The following is a 12044-nucleotide window of genomic DNA, read 5'->3' as shown; positions in this document are numbered from 1 at the left end:
CTTAGTCAACTCCCTGTTGACATGGCATCCATCCCGTCATCCGTCCAGTAACAACCAACGGTAAGGAGTATGGGTTCCAAAGGGACTTCATGTGGAATTCAGTGATAACCCTAGTCGACAGTTCTAACCATCTTTCCTCAAAAGACCCAACCAATGCTGCCGAAACCTGGGATTGAACCAGGGACCTTTAGATCTTCAGTCTAACGCTCTCCCAACTGAGCTATTTCGGCTCAAAACGGCATTTTGTGGTGGCTGTCACGAGGAAAAAACGTATATCGAACAACTAACAGAGATATTTCAAAAACAGCAAGGTTCCACACATCATTTGGGGGCTCTTTGCAGGAAAACAAAGAACTTCAACTGCTGCTGCAGAGAGAGACAGTAATTGCCCAGCAAAGCTGCTCCAAATGAAATAAACCAGCTGAGGAAACAGAGGTCCTTCCACACCAGGTACAATCACTGCCCCAACGTTCCTTAGTCAACTCCCTGTTGACATGGCATCCATCCCGTCATCCGTCCAGTAACAACCAACGGTAAGGAGTATGGGTTCCAAAGGGACTTCATGTGGAATTCAGTGATAACCCTAATCGACAGTTCTAACCATCTTTCCTCAAAAGACCCAACCAATGCTGCCGAAACCCGGGATTGAACCAGGGACCTTTAGATCTTCAGTCTAACGCTCTCCCAACTGAGCTATTTCGGCTCAAAATAGCATTATTTGGTGGCCATTACGAGGAAAAGAACACATATCGAAAAAATAACAGAGATATTTCAAAAACAGCAAGGTTCCACACATCATTTGGGGGCTCTTTGCGGGAAAACAAAGAACTTCAACTGCTGCTGCAGAGAGAGAAAGTAATTGCCCAGCAGAGCTGCTCCAAATGAAATAAACCAGCTGAGGAAACAGAGGTCCTTCCACACCAGGTACAATAACTGCCCCAACGTTCCTTAGTCAACTCCCTGTTGACATGGCATCCATCCTGTCATCCGTCCAGTAACAACCAACGGTAAGGAGTATGGGTTCCAAAGGGACTTCTTGTGGAATTCAGTGATAACCCTTATCGACAGTTCTAAGCATCTTTCCTCAAAAGATCCCACCAATGCTGCCGAAACCCGGGATTGAACCAGGGACCTTTAGATCTTCAGTCTAACGCTCTCCCAACTGAGCTATTCCGGCTCAAAATAACATTTTGTGGTGGCGGTTACGAGGAAAAGAACACATCGAAAAAAATAACAGAGATATTTCAAAAACAGCAGGGTTCCACACATCATTTGGGGGCTCTTTGCGGGAAAACAAAGAACTTCAACTGCTGCTGCAGAGAGAGACAGTAATTGCGCAGCAGAGCTGCTCCAAATGAAATAAACCAGCTGAGGAAACAGAGGTCCTTCCACACCAGGTAGAATCACTGCCCCAACATTCCTTAGTCAACTCGCTGTTGACATGGCATCCATCCTGTCATCCGTCCAGTAACCCATCCAGTAAAGTAACAACCAACGGTAAGGAGTATGGGTTCCAAAGGGACTTCATGTGGAATTCAGTGATAACCCTAATCGACAGTTCTAACCATCTTTCCTCAAAAGTCCCAACAAATGCTGCCGAAACCCGGGATTGAACCAGGGACCTTTAGATCTTCAGTCTAACGCTCTCCCAACTGAGCTATTTCGGCTGAAAATTGCATTTTGTTGTGGCCGTTACGAGAAAAAGAACAAATATTGAAAAATTAAAAGAGATATTTCAAAAACAGTAAGGTTCCACATATCATTATGGGGCTGTTTGTGGGATAACAAAGAACTTCAACTGCTGCTGCAGAGAGAGACAGTAATTGCCCAGCAGAGCTGCTCCAAATGAAATAAACCAGCTGAGGAAACAGAGATCCTTCCACACCAGGTAGAATCACTGCCCCAACGTTCCTTAGTCAACTCCCTGTTGACATGGCATCCATCCTGTCATCCGTCCAGTAACCCATCCAGTAAAGTAACAACCAACGGTAAGGAGTATGGGTTCCAAAGGGACTTCATGTGGAATTCAGTGATAACCCTAGTCGACAGTTCTAACCATCTTTCCTCAAAAGACCCAACCAATGCTGCCGAAACCCGGGATTGAACCAGGGACCTTTAGATCTTCAGTCTAACGCTCTCCCAACTGAGCTATTTCAGCTGAAAATTGCATTTTGTTGTGGCCGTTACGAGAAAAAGAACAAATATTGAAAAATTAAAAGAGATATTTCAAAAACAGTAAGGTTCCACATATCACTAGGGGGCTGTTTGTGGGATAACAAAGAACTTCAACTGCTGCTGCAGAGAGAGACAGTAATTGCGCAGCAGAGCTGCTCCAAATGAAATAAACCAGCTGAGGAAACAGAGATCCTTCCACACCAGGTAGAATCACTGCCCCAACGTTCCTTAGTCAACTCCCTTTTGACATGGCATCCATCCTGTCATCCGTCCAGTAACCCATCCAGTAAAGTAACAACCAACGGTAAGGAGTATGGGTTCCAAAGGGACTTCTTGTGGAATTCAGTAATAACCCTAATCGACAGTTCTAACCATCTTTCCTCAAAAGACCCAACCAATGCTGCCGAAACTCGGGATTGAACCAGGGACCTTTAGATCTTCAGTCTAACGCTCTCCCAACTGAGCTATTTCGGCTCAAAATAGCATTTTGTGGTGGCCGTTACGAGGAAAAGAACACATATCGAAAAAAATAACAGAGATATTTCAAAAACAGCAGGGTTCCACACATCATTTGGGGGCTCTTTGCGGGAAAACAAAGAACTTCAACTGCTGCTGCAGAGAGAGAAAGTAATTGCCCAGCAGAGCAGCTCCACACGAAATAAACCAGCTGAGGAAACAGAGGTCCTTCCACACCAGGCAGAATCACTGCCCCAACGTTCCTTATTGAACTCCCTGTTTACAGGGCCTCCATCCTGTCATCCGTCCAGTAACCCATCCAGTAAAGTAACAACCAACGGTAAGGAGTATGGGTTCCAAAGGGACTTCATGTGGAATTCAGTGATAACCCTAGTCGACAGTTCTAACCATCTTTCCTCAAAAGACCCAACCAATCCTGCCGAAACCTGGGATTGAACCAGGGACCTTTAGATCTTCAGTCTAACGCTCTCCCAACTGAGCTATTTCGGCTCAAAACGGCATTTTGTGGTGGCTGTCACGAGGAAAAAACGTATATCGAACAACTAACAGAGATATTTCAAAAACAGCAAGGTTCCACACATCATTTGGGGGCTCTTTGCAGGAAAACAAAGAACTTCAACTGCTGCTGCAGAGAGAGACAGTAATTGCCCAGCAAAGCTGCTCCAAATGAAATAAACCAGCTGAGGAAACAGAGGTCCTTCCACACCAGGTACAATCACTGCCCCAACGTTCCTTAGTCAACTCCCTGTTGACATGGCATCCATCCCGTCATCCGTCCAGTAACAACCAACGGTAAGGAGTATGGGTTCCAAAGGGACTTCATGTGGAATTCAGTGATAACCCTAGTCGACAGTTCTAACCATCTTTCCTCAAAAGACCCAACCAATGCTGCCGAAACCTGGGATTGAACCAGGGACCTTTAGATCTTCAGTCTAACGCTCTCCCAACTGAGCTATTTCGGCTCAAAACGGCATTTTGTGGTGGCTGTCACGAGGAAAAAACGTATATCGAACAACTAACAGAGATATTTCAAAAACAGCAAGGTTCCACACATCATTTGGGGGCTCTTTGCAGGAAAACAAAGAACTTCAACTGCTGCTGCAGAGAGAGACAGTAATTGCCCAGCAAAGCTGCTCCAAATGAAATAAACCAGCTGAGGAAACAGAGGTCCTTCCACACCAGGTACAATCACTGCCCCAACGTTCCTTAGTCAACTCCCTGTTGACATGGCATCCATCCCGTCATCCCTCCAGTAACAACCAACGGTAAGGAGTATGGGTTCCAAAGGGACTTCATGTGGAATTCAGTGATAACCCTAGTTGACAGTTCTAACCATCTTTCCTCAAAAGACCCAACCAATCCTGCCGAAACCTGGGATTGAACCAGGGACCTTTAGATCTTCAGTCTAACGCTCTCCCAACTGAGCTATTTCGGCTCAAAACGGCATTTTGTGGTGGCTGTCACGAGGAAAAAACGTATATCGAACAACTAACAGAGATATTTCAAAAACAGCAAGGTTCCACACATCATTTGGGGGCTCTTTGCAGGAAAACAAAGAACTTCAACTGCTGCTGCAGAGAGAGACAGTAATTGCCAAGCAAAGCTGCTCCAAATGAAATAAACCAGCTGAGGAAACAGAGGTCCTTCCACACCAGGTACAATCACTGCCCCAACGTTCCTTAGTCAACTCCCTGTTGACATGGCATCCATCCCATCATCCGTCCAGTAACAACCAACGGTAAGGAGTATGGGTTCCAAAGGGACTTCATGTGGAATTCAGTGATAACCCTAGTCGACAGTTCTAACCATCTTTCCTCAAAAGACCCAACCAATGCTGCCGAAACCTGGGATTGAACCAGGGACCTTTAGATCTTCAGTCTAACGCTCTCCCAACTGAGCTATTTCGGCTCAAAACGGCATTTTGTGGTGGCTGTCACGAGGAAAAAACGTATATCGAACAACTAACAGAGATATTTCAAAAACAGCAAGGTTCCACACATCATTTGGGGGCTCTTTGCAGGAAAACAAAGAACTTCAACTGCTGCTGCAGAGAGAGACAGTAATTGCCCAGCAGAGCTGCTCCAAATGAAATAAACCAGCTGAGGAAACAGAGGTCCTTCCACACCAGGTACAATCACTGCCCCAACGTTCCTTAGTCAACTCCCTGTTGACATGGCATCCATCCTGTCATCCGTCCAGTAACAACCAACGGTAAGGAGTATGGGTTCCAAAGGGACTTCATGTGGAATTCAGTGATAACCCTATCGACAGTTCTAACCATCTTTCCTCAAAAGACCCAACCAATGCTGCCGAAACCCGGGATTGAACCAGGGACCTTTAGATCTTCAGTCTAACGCTCTCCCAACTGAGCTATTTCGGCTCAAAATAGCATTTTTGGTGGCCGTTACGAGGAAAAGAACACATATCGAAAAATAACAGAGATATTTCAAAAACAGCAAGGTTCCACACATCATTTGGGGGCTCTTTGCGGGAAAACAAAGAACTTCAACTGCTGCTGCAGAGAGAGAAGTAATTGCCCAGCAGAGCTGCTCCAAATGAAATAAACCAGCTGAGGAAACAGAGGTCCTTCCACACCAGGTACAATCACTGCCCCAACGTTCCTTAGTCAACTCCCTGTTGACATGGCATCCATCCTGTCATCCGTCCAGTAACAACCAACGGTAAGGAGTATGGGTTCCAAAGGGACTTCTTGTGGAATTCAGTGATAACCCTTATCGACAGTTCTAACCATCTTTCCTCAAAAGACCCACCAATGCTGCCGAAACCCGGGATTGAACCAGGGACCTTTAGATCTTCAGTCTAACGCTCTCCCAACTGAGCTATTTCGGCTCAAAATAACATTTTGTGGTGGCGGTTACGAGGAAAAGAACACATATCGAAAAAATAACAGAGATATTTCAAAAACAGCAGGTTCCACACATCATTTGGGGGCTCTTTGCGGGAAAACAAAGAACTTCAACTGCTGCTGCAGAGAGAGACAGTAATTGCGCAGCAGAGCTGCTCCAAATGAAATAAACCAGCTGAGGAAACAGAGGTCCTTCCACACCAGGTAGAATCACTGCCCCAACGTTCCTTAGTCAACTCGCTGTTGACATGGCATCCATCCTGTCATCCGTCCAGTAACCCATCCAGTAAAGTAACAACCAACGGTAAGGAGTATGGGTTCCAAAGGGACTTCATGTGGAATTCAGTGATAACCCTAATCGACAGTTCTAACCATCTTTCCTCAAAAGTCCCAACAAATGCTGCCGAAACCCGGGATTGAACCAGGGACCTTTAGATCTTCAGTCTAACGCTCTCCCAACTGAGCTATTTCGGCTGAAAATTGCATTTTGTTGTGGCCGTTACGAGAAAAAGAACAAATATTGAAAAATTAAAAGAGATATTTCAAAAACAGTAAGGTTCCACATATCATTATGGGGCTGTTTGTGGGATAACAAAGAACTTCAACTGCTGCTGCAGAGAGAGACAGTAATTGCCCAGCAGAGCTGCTCCACATGAAATAAACCAGCTGAGGAAACAGAGATCCTTCCACACCAGGTAGAATCACTGCCCCAACGTTCCTTAGTCAACTCCCTGTTGACATGGCATCCATCCTGTCATCCGTCCAGTAACCCATCCAGTAAAGTAACAACCAACGGTAAGGAGTATGGGTTCCAAAGGGACTTCATGTGGAATTCAGTGATAACCCTAGTCGACAGTTCTAACCATCTTTCCTCAAAAGACCCAACCAATGCTGCCGAAACCTGGGATTGAACCAGGGACCTTTAGATCTTCAGTCTAACGCTCTCCCAACTGAGCTATTTCGGCTGAAAACTGTATTTTGTTGTGGCCGTTACAAGGAAAAGAACAACTATTGAAAAATTAAAAGAGATATTTCAAAAACAGTAAGGTTCCACATATCATTAGGGGGCTGTTTGTGGGATAACAAAGAACTTCAACTGCTGCTGCAGAGAGAGACAGTAATTGCCCAGCAGAGCTGCTCCAAATGAAATAAACCAGCTGAGGAAACAGAGATCCTTCCACACCAGGTAGAATCACTGCCCCAACGTTCCTTAGTCAACTCCCTGTTGACATGGCATCCATCCTGTCATCCGTCCAGTAACAACCAACGGTAAGGAGTATGGGTTCCAAAGGGACTTCATGTGGAATTCAGTGATAACCCTAATCGACAGTTCTAACCATCTTTCCTCAAAAGACCCAACCAATGCTGCCGAAACCCGGGATTGAACCAGGGACCTTTAGATCTTCAGTCTAACGCTCTCCCAACTGAGCTATTTCGGCTCAAAATAGCATTTTGTGGTGGCTGTTACGAGGAAAAAACGTATATCGAACAACTAACAGAGATATTTCAAAAACAGCAAGGTTCCACACATCATTTGGGGGCTCTTTGCGGGAAAACAAAGAACTTCAACTGCTGCTGCAGAGAGAGAAAGTAATTGCCCAGCAGAGCTGCTCCAAATGAAATAAACCAGCTGAGGAAACAGAGGTCCTTCCACACCAGGTACAATCACTGCCCCAACGTTCCTTAGTCAACTCCCTGTTGACATGGCATCCATCCTGTCATCCGTCCAGTAACAACCAACGGTAAGGAGTATGGGTTCCAAAGGGACTTCATGTGGAATTCAGTGATAACCCTAGTCGACAGTTCTAACCATCTTTCCTCAAAAGACCCAACCAATGCTGCCGAAACCTGGGATTGAACCAGGGACCTTTAGATCTTCAGTCTAACGCTCTCCCAACTGAGCTATTTCGGCTCAAAACGGCATTTTGTGGTGGCTGTCACGAGGAAAAAACGTATATCGAACAACTAACAGAGATATTTCAAAAACAGCAAGGTTCCACACATCATTTGGGGGCTCTTTGCAGGAAAACAAAGAACTTCAACTGCTGCTGCAGAGAGAGACAGTAATTGCCCAGCAAAGCTGCTCCAAATGAAATAAACCAGCTGAGGAAACAGAGGTCCTTCCACACCAGGTACAATCACTGCCCCAACGTTCCTTAGTCAACTCCCTGTTGACATGGCATCCATCCCGTCATCCCTCCAGTAACAACCAACGGTAAGGAGTATGGGTTCCAAAGGGACTTCATGTGGAATTCAGTGATAACCCTAGTTGACAGTTCTAACCATCTTTCCTCAAAAGACCCAACCAATCCTGCCGAAACCTGGGATTGAACCAGGGACCTTTAGATCTTCAGTCTAACGCTCTCCCAACTGAGCTATTTCGGCTCAAAACGGCATTTTGTGGTGGCTGTCACGAGGAAAAAACGTATATCGAAAACTAACAGAGATATTTCAAAAACAGCAAGGTTCCACACATCATTTGGGGGCTCTTTGCAGGAAAACAAAGAACTTCAACTGCTGCTGCAGAGAGAGACAGTAATTGCCCAGCAAAGCTGCTCCAAATGAAATAAACCAGCTGAGGAAACAGAGGTCCTTCCACACCAGGTACAATCACTGCCCCAACGTTCCTTAGTCAACTCCCTGTTGACATGGCATCCATCCCGTCATCCGTCCAGTAACAACCAACGGTAAGGAGTATGGGTTCCAAAGGGACTTCATGTGGAATTCAGTGATAACCCTAGTCGACAGTTCTAACCATCTTTCCTCAAAAGACCCAACCAATGCTGCCGAAACCTGGGATTGAACCAGGGACCTTTAGATCTTCAGTCTAACGCTCTCCCAACTGAGCTATTTCGGCTCAAAACGGCATTTTGTGGTGGCTGTCACGAGGAAAAAACGTATATCGAACAACTAACAGAGATATTTCAAAAACAGCAAGGTTCCACACATCATTTGGGGGCTCTTTGCAGGAAAACAAAGAACTTCAACTGCTGCTGCAGAGAGAGACAGTAATTGCCCAGCAAAGCTGCTCCAAATGAAATAAACCAGCTGAGGAAACAGAGGTCCTTCCACACCAGGTACAATCACTGCCCCAACGTTCCTTAGTCAACTCCCTGTTGACATGGCATCCATCCCGTCATCCCTCCAGTAACAACCAACGGTAAGGAGTATGGGTTCCAAAGGGACTTCATGTGGAATTCAGTGATAACCCTAGTTGACAGTTCTAACCATCTTTCCTCAAAAGACCCAACCAATCCTGCCGAAACCTGGGATTGAACCAGGGACCTTTAGATCTTCAGTCTAACGCTCTCCCAACTGAGCTATTTCGGCTCAAAACGGCATTTTGTGGTGGCTGTCACGAGGAAAAAACGTATATCGAACAACTAACAGAGATATTTCAAAAACAGCAAGGTTCCACACATCATTTGGGGGCTCTTTGCAGGAAAACAAAGAACTTCAACTGCTGCTGCAGAGAGAGAAAGTAATTGCCCAGCAGAGCTGCTCCAAATGAAATAAACCAGCTGAGGAAACAGAGGTCCTTCCACACCAGGTACAATAACTGCCCCAACGTTCCTTAGTCAACTCCCTGTTGACATGGCATCCATCCTGTCATCCGTCCAGTAACAACCAACGGTAAGGAGTATGGGTTCCAAAGGGACTTCTTGTGGAATTCAGTGATAACCCTTATCGACAGTTCTAAGCATCTTTCCTCAAAAGATCCCACCAATGCTGCCGAAACCCGGGATTGAACCAGGGACCTTTAGATCTTCAGTCTAACGCTCTCCCAACTGAGCTATTCCGGCTCAAAATAACATTTTGTGGTGGCGGTTACGAGGAAAAGAACACATATCGAAAAAAATAACAGAGATATTTCAAAAACAGCAGGGTTCCACACATCATTTGGGGGCTCTTTGCGGGAAAACAAAGAACTTCAACTGCTGCTGCAGAGAGAGACAGTAATTGCGCAGCAGAGCTGCTCCAAATGAAATAAACCAGCTGAGGAAACAGAGGTCCTTCCACACCAGGTAGAATCACTGCCCCAACGTTCCTTAGTCAACTCGCTGTTGACATGGCATCCATCCTGTCATCCGTCCAGTAACCCATCCAGTAAAGTAACAACCAACGGTAAGGAGTATGGGTTCCAAAGGGACTTCATGTGGAATTCAGTGATAACCCTAATCGACAGTTCTAACCATCTTTCCTCAAAAGACCCAACAAATGCTGCCGAAACCCGGGATTGAACCAGGGACCTTTAGATCTTCAGTCTAACGCTCTCCCAACTGAGCTATTTCAGCTGAAAATTGCGTTTTGTTGTGGCCATTACGAGAAAAAGAACAAATATTGAAAAATTAAAAGAGATATTTCAAAAACAGTAAGGTTCCACATATCATTATGGGGCTGTTTGTGGGATAACAAAGAACTTCAACTGCTGCTGCAGAGAGAGACAGTAATTGCCCAGCAGAGCTGCTCCACATGAAATAAACCAGCTGAGGAAACAAAGATCCTTCCACACCAGGTAGAATCACTGCCCCAACGTTCCTTAGTCAACTCCCTGTTGACATGGCATCCATCCTGTCATCCGTACAGTAACCCATCCAGTAAAGTAACAACCAACGGTAAGGAGTATGGGTTCCAAAGGGACTTCATGTGGAATTCAGTGATAACCCTAGTCAACAGTTCTAACCATCTTTCCTCAAAAGACCCAACCAATGCTGCCAAAACCTGGGATTGAACCAGGGACCTTTAGATCTTCAGTCTAACGCTCTCCGAACTGAGCTATTTCAGCTGAAAATTGCATTCTGTTGTGGCCGTTACAAGGAAAAGAACAAATATTGAAAAATTACAAGAGATATTTCAAAAACAGTAAGGTTCCACATATCATTAGGGGGCTGTTTGTGGGATAACAAAGAACTTCAACTGCTGCTGCAGAGGGAGACAGTAATTGCCCAGCAGAGCTGCTCCAAAGGAAATAAACCAGCTGAGGAAACAGAGGTCCTTCCACACCAGGTAGAATCACTGCCCCAACGTTCCTTAGTCAACTCCCTGTTGACATGGCATCCATCCTGTCATCCGTCCAGTAACAACCAACGGTAAGGAGTATGGGTTCCAAAGGGACTTCATGTGGAATTCAGTGATAACCCTAATCGATAGTTCTAACCATCTTTCCTCAAATGACCCAACCAATGCTGCCAAAACCCGGGATTGAACCAACGACCTTTAGATCTTCAGTCTAACGCTCTCCCAACTGAGCTAATTCGGCTCAGAATAGCATTTTGTGGTGGCTGTTACGAGGAAAAAACGTATATCGAACAACTAACAGAGATATTTCAAAAACAGCAAGGTTCCACACATCATTTGGGGGCTCTTTGCGGGAAAACAAAGAACTTCAACTGCTGCTGCAGAGAGAGAAAGTAATTGCCCAGCAGAGCTGCTCCAAATGAAATAAACCAGCTGAGGAAACAGAGGTCCTTCCACACCAGGTACAATCACTGCCGCAACGTTCCTTAGTCAACTCCCTGTTGACATGGCATCCATCCTGTCATCCGTCCAGTAACAACCAACGGTAAGGAGTATGGGTTCCATAGGGACTTCATGTGGAATTCAGTGATAACCCTAATCGACAGTTCTAACCATCTTTCCTCAAAAGACACAACCAATGCTGCCGAAATCCGGGATTGAACCAGGGACCTTTAGATCTTCAGTCTAACGCTCTCCCAACTGAGCTATTTCGGCTCAAAATAGCGTTTTGTGGTGGCTGTTACGAGGAAAAAACGTATATCGAACAACTAACAGAGATATTTCAGAAACAGCAAGGTTCCAAACATCATTTGGGGGCTCTTTGTTCCAAAGGGACTTCATGTGGAATTCAGCGATAACCCTAGTCGACAGTTGACAGAGAAATTCATTTTTATAAGTCTTTTATTTCATATTTCTTGTAGTACTGTCTTAAAATATTATGACTTTCATTTATAGCTTTCATGATTATTATATTCACACCTTGATTTCACTATATTTTATAATCTTAAATGCACATTTAACAATACTGCTTTTCTTTCAAACTGTGTCTGTGTTTTCTTTAGTCGCTGCTGCATGACCAAGAGGCAGTAAATGTCTCGCTGTGGTATGTTTCAGAGATAACCAGTGTCTTAGATTCGAGGTCAGTAAGAGGAGGCAGAGTGCAGGCCTGCACTTTGCCCTGGTTCTTTTAGGTAGCCATAAACCAAATAGCAGATGTCCTCTCCTTGTTATCTCTATGTGTCTGACTTCCAATAAAGCAAGAACACTGCAGAGGAATCCCCGGAGTTCTCGAAAGGTCATGCTGCAGATAGGTGGCTATTCTGATGTGCTCCCCTCTTGCAATTGTCTTTAACTACACATTTGCCGTCTGCGTCTCGTTTCTTGCTTGATCGTGTTTATTTAGTAAGTTAAAGTGTTATGAACCTGACAACAGTTCTAACCATCTTTCCTCAAAAGACCCAACCAATGCTGCCGAAATCCGGGATTGAACCAGGGACCTTTAGATCTT

At 45.1% G+C, this 12044-nt stretch overlaps 24 non-coding genes across 24 annotated transcripts; all 24 read right to left on the bottom strand.

The window, feature by feature from the left end:
* Positions 1 to 157: 157 nt before the first annotated feature.
* On the bottom strand, positions 158 to 230 carry trnaf-gaa (transfer RNA phenylalanine (anticodon GAA)). Its single transcript has one exon. It is a non-coding gene; the product is annotated as a tRNA-Phe (tRNA).
* A 400-nt stretch (positions 231 to 630) lies between these two features.
* On the bottom strand, positions 631 to 703 carry trnaf-gaa (transfer RNA phenylalanine (anticodon GAA)). The gene has a single exon. It is a non-coding gene; the product is annotated as a tRNA-Phe (tRNA).
* A 401-nt stretch (positions 704 to 1104) lies between these two features.
* Positions 1105 to 1177, bottom strand: trnaf-gaa (transfer RNA phenylalanine (anticodon GAA)). Its single transcript has one exon. It is a non-coding gene; the product is annotated as a tRNA-Phe (tRNA).
* Positions 1178 to 1594: 417 nt separating this feature from the next.
* On the bottom strand, positions 1595 to 1667 carry trnaf-gaa (transfer RNA phenylalanine (anticodon GAA)). Its single transcript has one exon. It is a non-coding gene; the product is annotated as a tRNA-Phe (tRNA).
* A 418-nt stretch (positions 1668 to 2085) lies between these two features.
* trnaf-gaa (transfer RNA phenylalanine (anticodon GAA)) lies at positions 2086 to 2158 on the bottom strand. Its single transcript has one exon. It is a non-coding gene; the product is annotated as a tRNA-Phe (tRNA).
* Positions 2159 to 2576: 418 nt separating this feature from the next.
* Positions 2577 to 2649, bottom strand: trnaf-gaa (transfer RNA phenylalanine (anticodon GAA)). Its single transcript has one exon. It is a non-coding gene; the product is annotated as a tRNA-Phe (tRNA).
* A 419-nt stretch (positions 2650 to 3068) lies between these two features.
* trnaf-gaa (transfer RNA phenylalanine (anticodon GAA)) lies at positions 3069 to 3141 on the bottom strand. Its single transcript has one exon. It is a non-coding gene; the product is annotated as a tRNA-Phe (tRNA).
* Positions 3142 to 3541: 400 nt separating this feature from the next.
* trnaf-gaa (transfer RNA phenylalanine (anticodon GAA)) lies at positions 3542 to 3614 on the bottom strand. The gene has a single exon. It is a non-coding gene; the product is annotated as a tRNA-Phe (tRNA).
* Positions 3615 to 4014: 400 nt separating this feature from the next.
* Positions 4015 to 4087, bottom strand: trnaf-gaa (transfer RNA phenylalanine (anticodon GAA)). Its single transcript has one exon. It is a non-coding gene; the product is annotated as a tRNA-Phe (tRNA).
* A 400-nt stretch (positions 4088 to 4487) lies between these two features.
* trnaf-gaa (transfer RNA phenylalanine (anticodon GAA)) lies at positions 4488 to 4560 on the bottom strand. Its single transcript has one exon. It is a non-coding gene; the product is annotated as a tRNA-Phe (tRNA).
* A 399-nt stretch (positions 4561 to 4959) lies between these two features.
* Positions 4960 to 5032, bottom strand: trnaf-gaa (transfer RNA phenylalanine (anticodon GAA)). The gene has a single exon. It is a non-coding gene; the product is annotated as a tRNA-Phe (tRNA).
* A 397-nt stretch (positions 5033 to 5429) lies between these two features.
* trnaf-gaa (transfer RNA phenylalanine (anticodon GAA)) lies at positions 5430 to 5502 on the bottom strand. The gene has a single exon. It is a non-coding gene; the product is annotated as a tRNA-Phe (tRNA).
* Positions 5503 to 5919: 417 nt separating this feature from the next.
* Positions 5920 to 5992, bottom strand: trnaf-gaa (transfer RNA phenylalanine (anticodon GAA)). Its single transcript has one exon. It is a non-coding gene; the product is annotated as a tRNA-Phe (tRNA).
* A 418-nt stretch (positions 5993 to 6410) lies between these two features.
* Positions 6411 to 6483, bottom strand: trnaf-gaa (transfer RNA phenylalanine (anticodon GAA)). The gene has a single exon. It is a non-coding gene; the product is annotated as a tRNA-Phe (tRNA).
* Positions 6484 to 6884: 401 nt separating this feature from the next.
* trnaf-gaa (transfer RNA phenylalanine (anticodon GAA)) lies at positions 6885 to 6957 on the bottom strand. Its single transcript has one exon. It is a non-coding gene; the product is annotated as a tRNA-Phe (tRNA).
* A 400-nt stretch (positions 6958 to 7357) lies between these two features.
* On the bottom strand, positions 7358 to 7430 carry trnaf-gaa (transfer RNA phenylalanine (anticodon GAA)). Its single transcript has one exon. It is a non-coding gene; the product is annotated as a tRNA-Phe (tRNA).
* A 400-nt stretch (positions 7431 to 7830) lies between these two features.
* Positions 7831 to 7903, bottom strand: trnaf-gaa (transfer RNA phenylalanine (anticodon GAA)). The gene has a single exon. It is a non-coding gene; the product is annotated as a tRNA-Phe (tRNA).
* A 399-nt stretch (positions 7904 to 8302) lies between these two features.
* On the bottom strand, positions 8303 to 8375 carry trnaf-gaa (transfer RNA phenylalanine (anticodon GAA)). The gene has a single exon. It is a non-coding gene; the product is annotated as a tRNA-Phe (tRNA).
* A 400-nt stretch (positions 8376 to 8775) lies between these two features.
* trnaf-gaa (transfer RNA phenylalanine (anticodon GAA)) lies at positions 8776 to 8848 on the bottom strand. Its single transcript has one exon. It is a non-coding gene; the product is annotated as a tRNA-Phe (tRNA).
* A 400-nt stretch (positions 8849 to 9248) lies between these two features.
* On the bottom strand, positions 9249 to 9321 carry trnaf-gaa (transfer RNA phenylalanine (anticodon GAA)). The gene has a single exon. It is a non-coding gene; the product is annotated as a tRNA-Phe (tRNA).
* Positions 9322 to 9740: 419 nt separating this feature from the next.
* On the bottom strand, positions 9741 to 9813 carry trnaf-gaa (transfer RNA phenylalanine (anticodon GAA)). The gene has a single exon. It is a non-coding gene; the product is annotated as a tRNA-Phe (tRNA).
* A 418-nt stretch (positions 9814 to 10231) lies between these two features.
* trnaf-gaa (transfer RNA phenylalanine (anticodon GAA)) lies at positions 10232 to 10304 on the bottom strand. Its single transcript has one exon. It is a non-coding gene; the product is annotated as a tRNA-Phe (tRNA).
* A 401-nt stretch (positions 10305 to 10705) lies between these two features.
* trnaf-gaa (transfer RNA phenylalanine (anticodon GAA)) lies at positions 10706 to 10778 on the bottom strand. Its single transcript has one exon. It is a non-coding gene; the product is annotated as a tRNA-Phe (tRNA).
* A 400-nt stretch (positions 10779 to 11178) lies between these two features.
* On the bottom strand, positions 11179 to 11251 carry trnaf-gaa (transfer RNA phenylalanine (anticodon GAA)). Its single transcript has one exon. It is a non-coding gene; the product is annotated as a tRNA-Phe (tRNA).
* Positions 11252 to 12044: the final 793 nt, after the last annotated feature.

Source organism: Etheostoma spectabile, chromosome 10, assembly GCF_008692095.1.
Source record: "Etheostoma spectabile isolate EspeVRDwgs_2016 chromosome 10, UIUC_Espe_1.0, whole genome shotgun sequence".
Lineage (NCBI taxonomy): Eukaryota > Metazoa > Chordata > Actinopteri > Perciformes > Percidae > Etheostoma > Etheostoma spectabile.
This window is presented reverse-complemented; position numbering and strand designations above follow the sequence as displayed.